At 42.9% G+C, this 12,194-nt stretch overlaps 1 protein-coding gene across 1 annotated transcript in view; it reads right to left on the reverse strand.

Moving 5' to 3' along the window:
- The window catches only part of CABLES1 (Cdk5 and Abl enzyme substrate 1), a 69,454-nt gene that overhangs the window by 11,080 nt on the left and 46,180 nt on the right, over positions 1–12,194 (reverse strand). The window lies entirely within an intron of this gene.

The raw sequence follows: 12,194 nt of genomic DNA on the forward strand, positions 1-12,194 counted from the left end.
ACCAAGTCTTCTCCTTCCCCAGCAGTGGCAAAAATATAGTAACATGGACTTCTATGGTCAAAAACCGGAGCAATACCAACCAAGAATCAAGCAAACAGCAAGCACACTGCAATGAAGTAGATCAGTGCTTCTCAAATTGTGGCTCATGACCAACTTAGTGGGTTGTGGGGCCTGAGGCCAGGTGGTTTGCAAGTTAGGCCCACTTGCCTGCCCTTGCCTCTGCCTGGGCAGCAAACTGGAGCCAAACAGACCCAACTGGAGAACACTTCTGGGTTGCAACACATCTCTGGAAGCTGCTCCTGCATCATGTCGGGCCTGGGACAACCTCCAGAGGCCTCTTGAAAAACCTCTGGAAGTGACTTCTGGGTCACTTCCAGTTTTGTGAATACAATTTCTGGTTGTGTCCAGTGGCGTTTCTGAGACCCATTTCGGCCTGTGATAGTGGCCAAGGTGGGTCATGGCTTCAGTTAGAAGAACCACTTGAGAATCACTGAGGTAGATAATATAAATTTATTAAAAGGGAAAGGGACAAAGGGTATCAGCATTACAGCATAAAAATACAGCAGGCAGACTGAAAATAACAAAAGCTAACACCTAGCTAAGCTGACCTCATCTTTGAAGCTATGTTCCTGAAGATTACATAGAGTTCCGGATTTGCCATCTCTCAGCATGGCAACTACTAAACATTAAATCCAGCAAATGGCAGAAAATAAGCACACACCAGGGTGACTTTTTATACCAAGTGCACCTTCACAAAGGTTCCCACCAATCAGAGGCCTAAAGCCAGGGAAGAGTCTTGAAGGCTAATGTAACTCATTCATCCCCTTTCCAAGCTGAAGAATAGCTGAAGCCAATTTCTAATTAGTGATCCAGACACTTTGGCCTTGCAAAGTCCAAAACATCTTGATAATGCAGGTGCTTCTCATGACATAGTTCTAATGGCCAGTTTATTCTCTGGCAACCAGGCTTGAAAAGGTCACAGCAATTTGATGAGCTCAGCTGCTGTTCTCTTTTTACTGCCTTTTCTTCTAGCAAGGATGACACAGGTTTTTCTAACAAGATGAATTCCAAGGCACCACAAAACAGAAATGCAAATTCTTTACAGTGTGGGCCTTCAACCATATGACCAACCTAACTGATCCTCGACATCATCCTCTGGTGTTGATACACACTGGCCATCTCTTTGAGGATACATGCTTGGATACCATATTGAAAGGATAACTAGATGTATAGCCTTTGTGCTCACTGAGACATTTATATGCTTTGCACATACTAAGCATTCACGTTTAGGAAGTATTTGCTGGATGCGGGCAACTACATGTATAGCATAACTTGTCTAGCATAGCTATGTCCTAGGATCTTTATACCATTTTTTAAAACAGTGTCTTTGAATAGCAGTAGGAGCAAAAAAGGAGGAATATTTTAGGGCAACAAATGCATAGAAATGCGCACAGTGCAGAAGTTCTCTCTCTTGTACAGTGGACGTTGTAATCACTTCTGCCATGCTGTCTAAGATTATGGCAGAACTTCTCCATGTGTTTTTCTCTGCAATCATTAGAGCCTTGATCATTTTGAGAAACGAAAGAGAATCTCAGTATTATTTATGTGCAAAATGCTTTACTATACTTAGCTATTTTAACAGATAATTCAGGGTGTCAAATTTTGTTTTCTGAGGTTTGATGCAGGTTTTTAGATCCTCTAAGCCACAGGTGTTGTGGTTTATATATGTTGTTGGCCAAATGACATCTTGTTGGCCGATTTCCCATTGCATCTGCAGGTAAAACCTTTCTTGTCACTTACTCCTGCTGTGTAAGAGGCTCCTACTTCCACCCAAACTGCTAAATCATTCACTCATTCTTTCAAGCTGAGCTTGAAAAACACACATTCAAATTTTGGACAGTAGTAATGCTGACATGACAACACCTACAAATTATGGGACAACAAACGTCTGACCACAATCTGCTGACCCATTCTATCTGCTCTCAAAGTCCAAGTACAGAGTTCTATTTTTCCAAAAAAACAAAGCTGCACATACTGGTGTAACATGTTTTCAGAAAAGTCTGCTGGGTGCCCAGTCTCCTTCAGCCCTGTACCTTCTTAAACAGCCAACTAGTGTAGCTAAGCTATGATAAATTCTGTATTTTGAGTAAGCACCAAGAAAGGGAGAAGCTGAACCAAGATGCAAGGCAAGTTCTACAGTGGAAATCTACAGAAGCTCTACATTGGCTTATAAACCTGTTTGGGAACAATTTAAACATTCAGGCAGAGGCATGTACAATTTCAGCCGGGTGTGTCTGCATGTGCACGAATGCACATACAGTGGTGCCTCGCAAGACGAATGCCTCGCACACCGAAAAACTCGCAAGACGAAAGCGTTTTTGCGATTTTTTCTGGTGACTCGCAAGACGAATTTTTCTATGCCGTGCTTCGCAAGACAAATTTTTTCTATGGCCGTGCTTCGCAAGACGAATTTTTAGAATTAAAAAGTTGAAGTTTTGTGCTTGAAATTTTTGAAATCCTCTGTACAGTATGTATGCCTTTAAAGAGCACTTAATAAACACTTTGTAGACTTTGTTCTGACTTTTTTTGCCCATAGGAACGCATTAATTAAATTTCAATGCATTCCTATGGGAAACCGCTCTTCGCAAGATGAAATTTTCGCAATACGAAACGACTTGCAGAACGAATTAATTTTGTCTTGCGAGGCACCACTGTATATGCGTGTATTGCTTGTTTGGAAGTGTCATAGAGCTTCCCAGCATCTACTAAGCACATTATGAGAACTTCTGCATTTCTACTGGGCCACTCTCCATTCTTTAGTATATTCATTCTGTAATTTCTGATCAGTTGTTTAGTTATTGCAATGTGGTCCTAATCAGGAAAAGCCACCCACACCCACACACACACCCACCCTTGTTTTCAAGGCACAGAAAGGAACAAGATGGAGCAATTTTATTTTATGAAGTGCTAAAGTATGCATTATATCACTGTGTTTTAAATGAAGAAAGTTCTGAGAAGGAATCTTATTTTTCATGGCATCACAGCCATAACAAATGATCTCCACCTGGAGAATACAAGTTGCAAAAAGCTGGTCCAGTGACCAATGCAGAATTTTAAGTGCCAAGGATGCAAATATATTAATGTGGCAGACTGTTTCCTTGATAGGACATGAAATACGTTGTTAGAGCTTCAACTTGGAGAAAAGTTGGCATGAGTCCACTGGAACTGGTAGCTATTTATCCTGGCAGGCATTCAACTGTGCAGCCAGACACAGCAATGACCTGCAGTCCCCTCCAGTAGAATGACAACGAAACCCAGGCTGCTCCCCCGTGGCGTGTGTTAAGCCAATTTGACGTTTTGCCATGGACTACCATTGAGAAAAGTTACTGTGTAGATTTTCTACACTGGAAAAGCAATTTTAAATTGTTAGTTGGCTGTTTAAGAAGGCAGAGGGCTGAGGAAGACTGGGTACCCAGCAGACTTTTCTGAAAACAGAAAACTGAAGTTTTCCAGGAACCAGCAAAGGTAGTAGCAAGCAAAATCAAACAGTTGATACCCATTTCTAGATTTTCTACAAATCATTGCCAAGCCGTTAAGCTGGAAAAAAGATGAAACTGTTCAAATCACTTGATTGTGTGGAAAAAGTATCTGCTGCATACAGGTGAAGCCTATTTATCTGCATGCCTCAGAATGTCTTAAAAGGCATAAAAACATCACTTGGGAAACCAAAGTTGGGTTTTTCTCCATCTATGGACCATTCTGCATCCCATAGAGGCCACGGGCAGACATGTGTGGCCTCCGGGGGCTTCAGAAAGCCCTCTGAAGGTGACCAGAGGACGGCTCCAGTCCCCTTTGGAGAACTTAAGGGGCCGAAGATCGTGGATTTATCCATGACTGTCTGTATCCGTGGAGGGGTCTGAGAACAAATTTCCTGTGGATACCGAGGCCCTGCCTGTATACAAACCTCACTAAGCTCCCCCTAATTTTTAGCAATGCACATTTTTTTCAAGTTTGTTTCTCCAATTCTGCTCTGCCAGCTACACCAGTCCAATGAGAGACGATGGTACAGACTATGTCACTTCAAGAAAAAATGCTCTGGTGCAGTAAATCCTGTTGCAAACACTGCTCTTGGTGACAAAAATAAAAATTCCTGCCTGAAATTCTGGCAAACTGCTGCCAGACTAAGGGCCCAATCCTATCCAACTTTCCATAACTGGTGCAGCTGCAACGTTGCCCCAAGGTAAGGGAACAAATGTTCCCATACCTTGAGGAGGCCTCTGAGACTGCCTAAACCAACAAAGGAAGCTGCGCATACCCCACTGGCACAGCAGCATCAGCATAGGAAAATTGGATAGGATTGGGCCCTAAATGGATAATACCAACTTAGATGAACAGTAGTCTGAGCATTGGCCAACTTCCTATGACAGTACATAGTACTATAGAAGAGACTTTTAAAATTGCATTATTTATACTTATGTTTAATAAGCAATTGTGCATTGAGCTGTATCAATACACAAGGCAAATCACAGGTGCTGTAAATGCACCTGGAGCACAATACATAGAACCAGCTCTACACTTTGGCACATTTGCAGGTACAATCACTTTTCAAGGGTATATATAACTTCAGAAGCTATGATGACAGCGCATTGTCCAAAATTATATCTTCTTTCATTTTTCAAAACATATTTCCTGTAGTAGCATTTCAAGAGTAGGAAAGAAAGAGAATGATGTGCAGACAGCTGGTGTAGCACTGCGTTTACGCAGCTCAGGAGCATGAAGCTTAAGTGCACATCTCTCCACTGAGAAAGCAAGTTCTCCGACAGGGTGGCATAGATGTGGATTGCCCCTCTAGATGTGGATTGCCCCTCAAGGGCAGTTGCTACTCAACCCAGGCAAGCAGCAAATTATAAGTAATCGAGTGCAATTTTTGAGTACTATAAATGAACCAGTGGCGGAATCCCTTGGCCTCGAACAGGTGCCTACCCACTGTGGCTGCTTCATGGCAATAATGAATAGTTTATGTGCCTAAGGTCTGTGAATGAATTTTAAATACAGTCTTGGGGATTGCTTTTATCACTGCCAGAAGAAGAAGATCACTCTAAAAGGCAACCTGAATAATTTATACATAGCTTTATGGTAAGAAAAAAAGAAGCATTTTGTGAGCAGGAGTGACATTTGTTAATAAAGAGACCACCAGCTTCTACTTTTGAAAGCAACCTCAATAAATCAGTACCATTAACGTTTATGTTCTCTAAAGGTGTTCGAAATAGGAGTCTGCATTCTCATCAAGAAGGTGCAAAATGTTTGGCAGCTTACAGTTAATCATTCTGAAAAATGGCCTATCTTCACTAAGCTCAATTGCTACCATTTCATAAATAATGGGAAACGGGGGGCGACTGCACAATTTTTTTTAACACTCTGTTGCTTCCACATTTCCTACTGCAGAAGATTTCGTGGTGAGTAATTACACTTCTTCCCTAGCCTGAGAGAAAAGTTTGTTGGCAACTAACAACTGTTGCATTTCTCTCTGCTGGGGAGGTGTCAGAGGCACACCTAGCATCTCTGAGAAAAAAGGTGGGGACAACCTCACAATAGCATAGTGTAAGAGCTCACTATATACATAGTGTTCCATCAACAACTTGTTCCAGAAGACTGATAGAGGACTATTAACAGCACAATACTATGCACATTTACTCAGTAGTAAGACCTGTTAAATTCAATAGCACTCAATTCCCAAGACAGTAAGTAGGTATAGAACTATTGCCTAAAGCAGTTGTGAATTTAAAGGGGGAAAATTGGTTGATATTTAGTACTGAGAGAAGATCCTATATAGCTGGCACACGTCTGACTGAGAAGACTCATACGCCACCAGGAGACCTAGACAGAGATAAGTAGAAAAAATTTGTATTCACCTCTGGCAGGCCCTCTCATCACTGGATGCAATGTGCATTCTGTCAGTTTAGCCTCATCATCAATAATGATGGGGCAGTTAGCTGATTTAAGGTACCTGCTCAGCACTGCAATCCTATGCAGGTCTCCTGAGAAGCAAGTTCAGGCATAATCCCAGGTAAGTAAGTTCAGGAATGCATACTCTGGCAGAAATGTTAAAATAAACAAAACCTTTCTAACTCAGAAAATAGCTTGATGACAAAAAAGAAGTTCTTAGGCCAGCTGAAGAATTAACAGTGAATTTTAAGAAGAGATTGAACAAACATTAGAGAGAAGAAGCAAAGCCTGTCTCATCACAATAGACAAGGCAATGGAATTCTCAGACTAACTTGTATTATGGTATCACCTCCACGAATCAGAAAAAATATTTCTAAATTATTAGAAGCTCCAGAAAGCATGTAATCAGTGGGTGTATTTTTCTATAGCTCATGGAATTACAAGAATCAGCTTGTGCACTCTTGATCAAGAAAAAGTAAAAAAGGAGAAAGGGCAGCAAGGCTTCCTAGAATTATAGTAGTCAAGAGGAAAAGAAGGATAAAAAGTAACTCTTAAGGAAGAAATGGTTGTTTTATAAACTGGAATGAAACAGGATGAATGTTCCCTATTGTTTCGGACTTATTGTTCCAAAACACGTGCAGAATTAGTGTTTAAATCTGCAAATGTATTGTCTGACCAGATTCTCTAATCCAAAGTGGGATAGCTCTAAGGATTCACCATGTCCCCTACCATCCCATTTTCCTTTTATGCTAAGCCACTGAATTACGTACAGTCTCTATACTATTAGTTCCCAACCGAAATGAATTGAGTAATGCAATTACACCATTTTAGAAAATCCTTCTGCCCCTGAAGAACAGCATGTCAAACTTGGTATTTCATTTAGCTGCATCATTCCCCAGGAGTGGGGGCTACGTGCATGATGTCAGTTCGAAATGCATGGTGCAAATCCAATCATATGTCCTCTCCAGGAAGAAGCAGCAGGATTTTCTACTTTCTTCAGACAAGGTTACTTACTCCCCAGTTTGTGAACGAGTGTACCACATTAGGGTACAAACCAAAGCACACAACCTTCGCAACAATCAATGCGGTGGGATGGGGGCTCATCCTGACTTTTCCTCATGTATCTTCAGCTGCAATAATTGCTACTGCTGGCATCCTCACAGCCAGATAGCCATACATATTCCTGGAGGAAGAAGAACCTAGAAAATACACCCACTGTTTACATGCTTTCTGGAGCTTCTACTCTCATTTTCCTACAGAATATTCAAAGGTGATACTTTCCAGTTCTTCCAGCACTGATGCTGCTGTGGCAATGAAGTGTGCATTGTATCCTGTGGTGGGGGACAGTAATGGAGGCCTCTTCAAGGTTACAGGACATACAGTATGTTCTCTAACTTAGGACTGCACTGGTGCTGGAAAGTTGGTTAGGATTGGGCTCTAAGGCCCCAATCCTATTCAACTAACTAGCATTCCAGCAGCATAAGGTCCTTGATGGCAGCACAAAAGCTGGGCTACTCTTGCGTGTTTCAGGCTGCTGTACCAAAAGGGCAGTGGCACAGTGTGTGCAGAAATGGCTTCAGAAGTCTCCATTGGCACCAGTAAATGAGCAGCAGAGGCACATCGTGGGTGGTGAGGGCAGAGGGAGTTTTGGGATGGTTCGGGGAAGGCACAGAGTGGGGAGGGAGGGATCTCAGCAGCACCGCTCTGCACCAGAACCTGACCAGTCTTTCGCAAGCCACCCCACCTCTTTTCTCTCCTTGAACCTACACCAGCAAAATGGCTGGCATAGGTCCAAGGGATAAATAAAAAAATATTTTACTTACTTCCTGATGGCTGATTTACCACCCCACCCCCCACCCCCCACCCCCGCATTGGTGCCCCTGGGGGGGAATAGGATTGGGCAGTAAGCCTTACTGAACAAAATGGAACATAAGAAAAGCTCTGCTGGATCAGGCCAAGAGCCCATCTAGTCCAGCTTCCTGTATCTCACAGTGATCCACTAAATGCCTTAGAGAATGCACAAGATACCAGCATCCTGTTGCCACTCCTTTAATCTAGCACTCAGAGATAGGCTACCTCTAAAACCCAGAGGTTGCACATAGTCATAATGGCTTGTAATCTGTGATGGAACATAAGAACAGCCCCACTGGATCAGGCCATAGGCCCATCTAGTCCAGCTTCCTGTATCTCACAGCGGCCCACCAAATGCCCCAGGGAGCACACCAGACAACAAGAGACCTGCATCCTGGTGCCCTCCCTTGCATCTGACATAGCCCATTTCTAAAATCAGGAGGTTGCACATACACATCATGGCTTGTAACCCATAATGGATTTTTCCTCCAGAAACTTGTCCAATCCCCTTTTAAAGGCATCCAGGCCAGATGCCGTCACCACGTCCTGCGGCAAAGAGTTCCACAGACCAACCACATGCTGAGTAAAGAAATATTTTCTTTTGTCTGTCCCTAACTCTCCCAACATCAATTTTAGTGGATGTCCCCTGGTTCTGGTGTTATGCGAGAGTGTAAAGAGCATCTCTCTATCCACTTTATCCTTCCCATGCATAATTTTGTATGTCTCAATCATGTCCCCCCTCAGGTGTCTCTTTTCTAGGCTGAAGAGGCCCAAACGTGGTAGCCTTTCCTCATAAGGAAGGTGTCCCAGCCCAGTAATCATCTTAGTCGCTCTCTTTTGCACCTTTTCCATTTCCACTATGTCCTTTTTGAGATGTGGCGACCAGAACGGGACACAATACTCCAGGTGTGGCCTTACCATCGATTTGTACAACTTTGGACTTTTCCTCCATAAATCCGACCAATTCCCTTTTAAAGACATCTATGTCAGGTGCCATCACAAAATCCTGTGGCAAAGATTTTCACAGATTAATTACATGCTGGGTAAAGAAATATTTCGTTTTGTCTGTTCCAACTCTCGAGCCAGTCCATTTTAATGGATGTCCCGTTTCTAGTGTTGTGTGAGAGAGGAACTTTCCTCTAGCCACTCCATCCATCCTATGCATAATTTTATATGTCCCAATCATGTCCCCCCTCAGACATCTTTCTTCTAGACTGAAGAGCCCCAAACACTGTAGCCTTTCCTGGTAAGGGCAGTACCCCAGCCGACTAATTATATTGGCTACCCAGACTTACTTCTAAGTAGACACACATAGGATTGTGCTACAAAAGACAGTCTTGGTTTTCACCAATGAAAATGCTGTGTTGACTGATTCCTTTCCAAAATTATTTTGAGCTGAAAGCTGCAAGGACTAGGCGCCCTTAAGGATAATGAACTCAACTCAAATGTACACACTGCACTAAGAAAAAGACAACAACTTCCAAGCCTGTTTAAAGTTTGTCTCTTCACCTTTTTCCAAACTGTACTATTCCTATTTGGTCCCTAATGTCTCCCAGTTTGCCAATATATAGCTAAACAAAATTCTTGAGCAACAAAAACAGCAATGGTTGACTGTTTTCAATATAACAGAGAAAAGCAGGATTTGCACCACTTCTTGTTCAGATAATGGTGCACCTTATTGTGGGTGTCTGTGTGTGTATGCCACTGTCTCTCACTCATTCACTCCACTTACTTTGTGTCCACACCCATAAGAGAACATGATTTCTATACAGCTGCAGCTGCCAAGCTCTAATGACAAAAGCCTGCCAACTAATGGAAGTTTAATTACAAAGCAGAGCTCAACACACAGAGAACAAAATGTTCCATGCTGACACAAGGGCCACTCTCAGCTCTACCCACTTGTGAAATGTAGTAATTAAAGCTGTAGGTCTGTTCAAGACTGCAGACTTATCTAGCAATCTGCTATTGAACACAGTGAATTAAGGGTCAAATTAGATGAAAATGGCAATCACGTTTTTTATTCGTATGTTGGTCCTGCTTATGTATAAAGTGGGTGATGGGGGGGCTCTAAAAATGCAGTGAAGGAGGACTAAAGTTTTCCCTACCTTCCCTTTCCATACTCCATTACCCTAGACCTAGACATTCTCTCTTAGTTTGGCTCTGATACACCAGAAGTAAGCATGTCAAAAGTTATACTAGTACAGAATTTCTCATTTCTTTTATTTCTTGTTCTAATATAAATTCAAACATTTAGCATTCAATAGGGACTCAACGAGGATGGTGTAGTGGTTCTGGTGTTGAACTTAGACCCAGGGTGACCAGATGCAATGGAGGACAAAGTGCCTATACCTTTAACCATCGTATAGAAGAGGGAATTTTGGCAGGTGCAGCTCAACATGGAAGGGATTAAAAAGCTGCACCTGCCAAAATTTCTTCTTCTATGCAATGATTATGGAGGTACTGTCCTCCATTGCATCTGGTCTCCCTGCTTAGACCTGGAATCCTCAGGTTCAAATCCCTAATGAACAATGAAGCTTTCTGGGTGACCTTGGCCCAGTCACTATCAGTCTAACCTACCTCACAGGGTTGCTGTGGGGACAAACAGTGAAAGGAACTATGTACACCACCCTGAGTTTCTTGGAGGAATGGCAGCATAAAGATGTGAAAATTAATTAATACTTATGGAGTAATTTGCTGGATTAACTCCCACTGGCTATCTCTCTCAAGCAGTGAAGATCTAAAGTTGTATTTCATCATTTTTATTATGAATGTGCATGAATACCATGTTCCTGCTAATGTGTTTCCTATAATTAGGTTATGCAGATTTGTGTTGTTTCAATAAAAGACTGGAGAAAAATTGCCTGCAGAGACCAAGGCAAGGCAGGGGCACTCTCCTACACCGCACAATCCCGACCCTAGGTCATTTTCACAAGTGATATTTGCAAATACTGTCATTCCCTAAATTGCAGTTCCAATTATGCTGGACACCATGCATTATTGTGGCTTCCCCTCCCAATTGTGTCTCCATTCAAGGGAGCCAAATACACCTCCCTGGAGGTAATGGGAGACTACCCCAGATGTTGCTAGAATGATGTTGTCATTTCCTGACCGGAAAGGTAAACAGCAACGACAGACACTAATGGTACAGGGTGACCCCAAAAAAAACATCTTGGCAGCGAGATTGCTTGCTGGGATCTTATTCCCCTTTCCTGGACTGGACCTGTCCCCTGAGGCTCCTCAGACTTATGCCAGCTAAATAAGAACTAGGAGACCCATTAGCAGCCAGGCGGCTTACCAAGAGATAAGCAAAACATTTTTTATTACCTTTCCTAGACCAACTGGTCACCCTATCATCACAGGTTGCAGTGTGCACTCTACTGGCCCTGCTGCATCATGTAAACTGGTAGGCGAGAGGACTGGAACCTAATTCACACATCTTGACTTGACACTCAGGACTTATTTGGGTTTTGTGTGTATGCAAGTCAATTACGTCAATGGCAATTTTTAAATAATTCATCAATTTGGTTAGTGTTGCAGCCCTAATTTCTATACATGTTCATTACATGTACAAACATATACATGTGTTTGAGTTCATATTACTACTTTTTCCTAATTCTCTGCTTTTCTTTTAGCTACTCCATTCAACCACTGCTGGACAAGTGAACATTCCCCCCATGAGGAAACTCTGCCTGCCAAAAAACAAACTCATAATTATACAATAACAATTCAATAACATTTTTTAAAATAGCTGGGTCAATTATCTTTTCAATTTAATATACTGAGAGGAGGAAGTAACTAGAGGTGATGAGCCCAAAGTGTTAACAGTTTCAAGTTATTATGTAAAACGGAAGGCCTGTATTGATGGTTTTCACTGCCGGGGTTCCCCCGCTCCCCACAGATCTTGATTTACCAGGGCAGGGGTCCCAGAAGGCAGAGACCAGCAGCTAGGGCCCCATACTGGGTCAGTGGATACTGGGGCGGGGCCAGGAATGCCTAAGGGCCAGCAGCTGCCAGCAGGTGCTCCTTTTCAATCCCTCAGGCAGGAAAGGGAGGGGCAAGAGGAAGCCCCATAAGAGGCAGGAGGCCGGTGATGACAGGCAGAGCAGAAAGAGAGGTGAGGCAGGGGGCTGTGCAGTCAACAGCTCCTGCCCAAGGCCAGGGCAAACCAGCCAAACCAGGGAGGAGGACCAGGGAGCCTTAACCCCCTCCCCCTGAAGCAAGTCTGAGGCCTCTCACTGGGGCATGCCTGCCTCAAACCCGTACATCACGTACTAAGAGAGGGCAAACAGCAACCTGTGAGAGTAACAGGCTGTGCACAACAACCTCAAGAGTTTTACAAAGAATATTCTAAAGCAGTGTTTCTCAACATTTGTCCTCTACCATACCAATTCACATGG

Source organism: Tiliqua scincoides, chromosome 4, assembly GCF_035046505.1.
Source record: "Tiliqua scincoides isolate rTilSci1 chromosome 4, rTilSci1.hap2, whole genome shotgun sequence".
Classification (NCBI taxonomy): Eukaryota; Metazoa; Chordata; class Lepidosauria; order Squamata; family Scincidae; genus Tiliqua; species Tiliqua scincoides.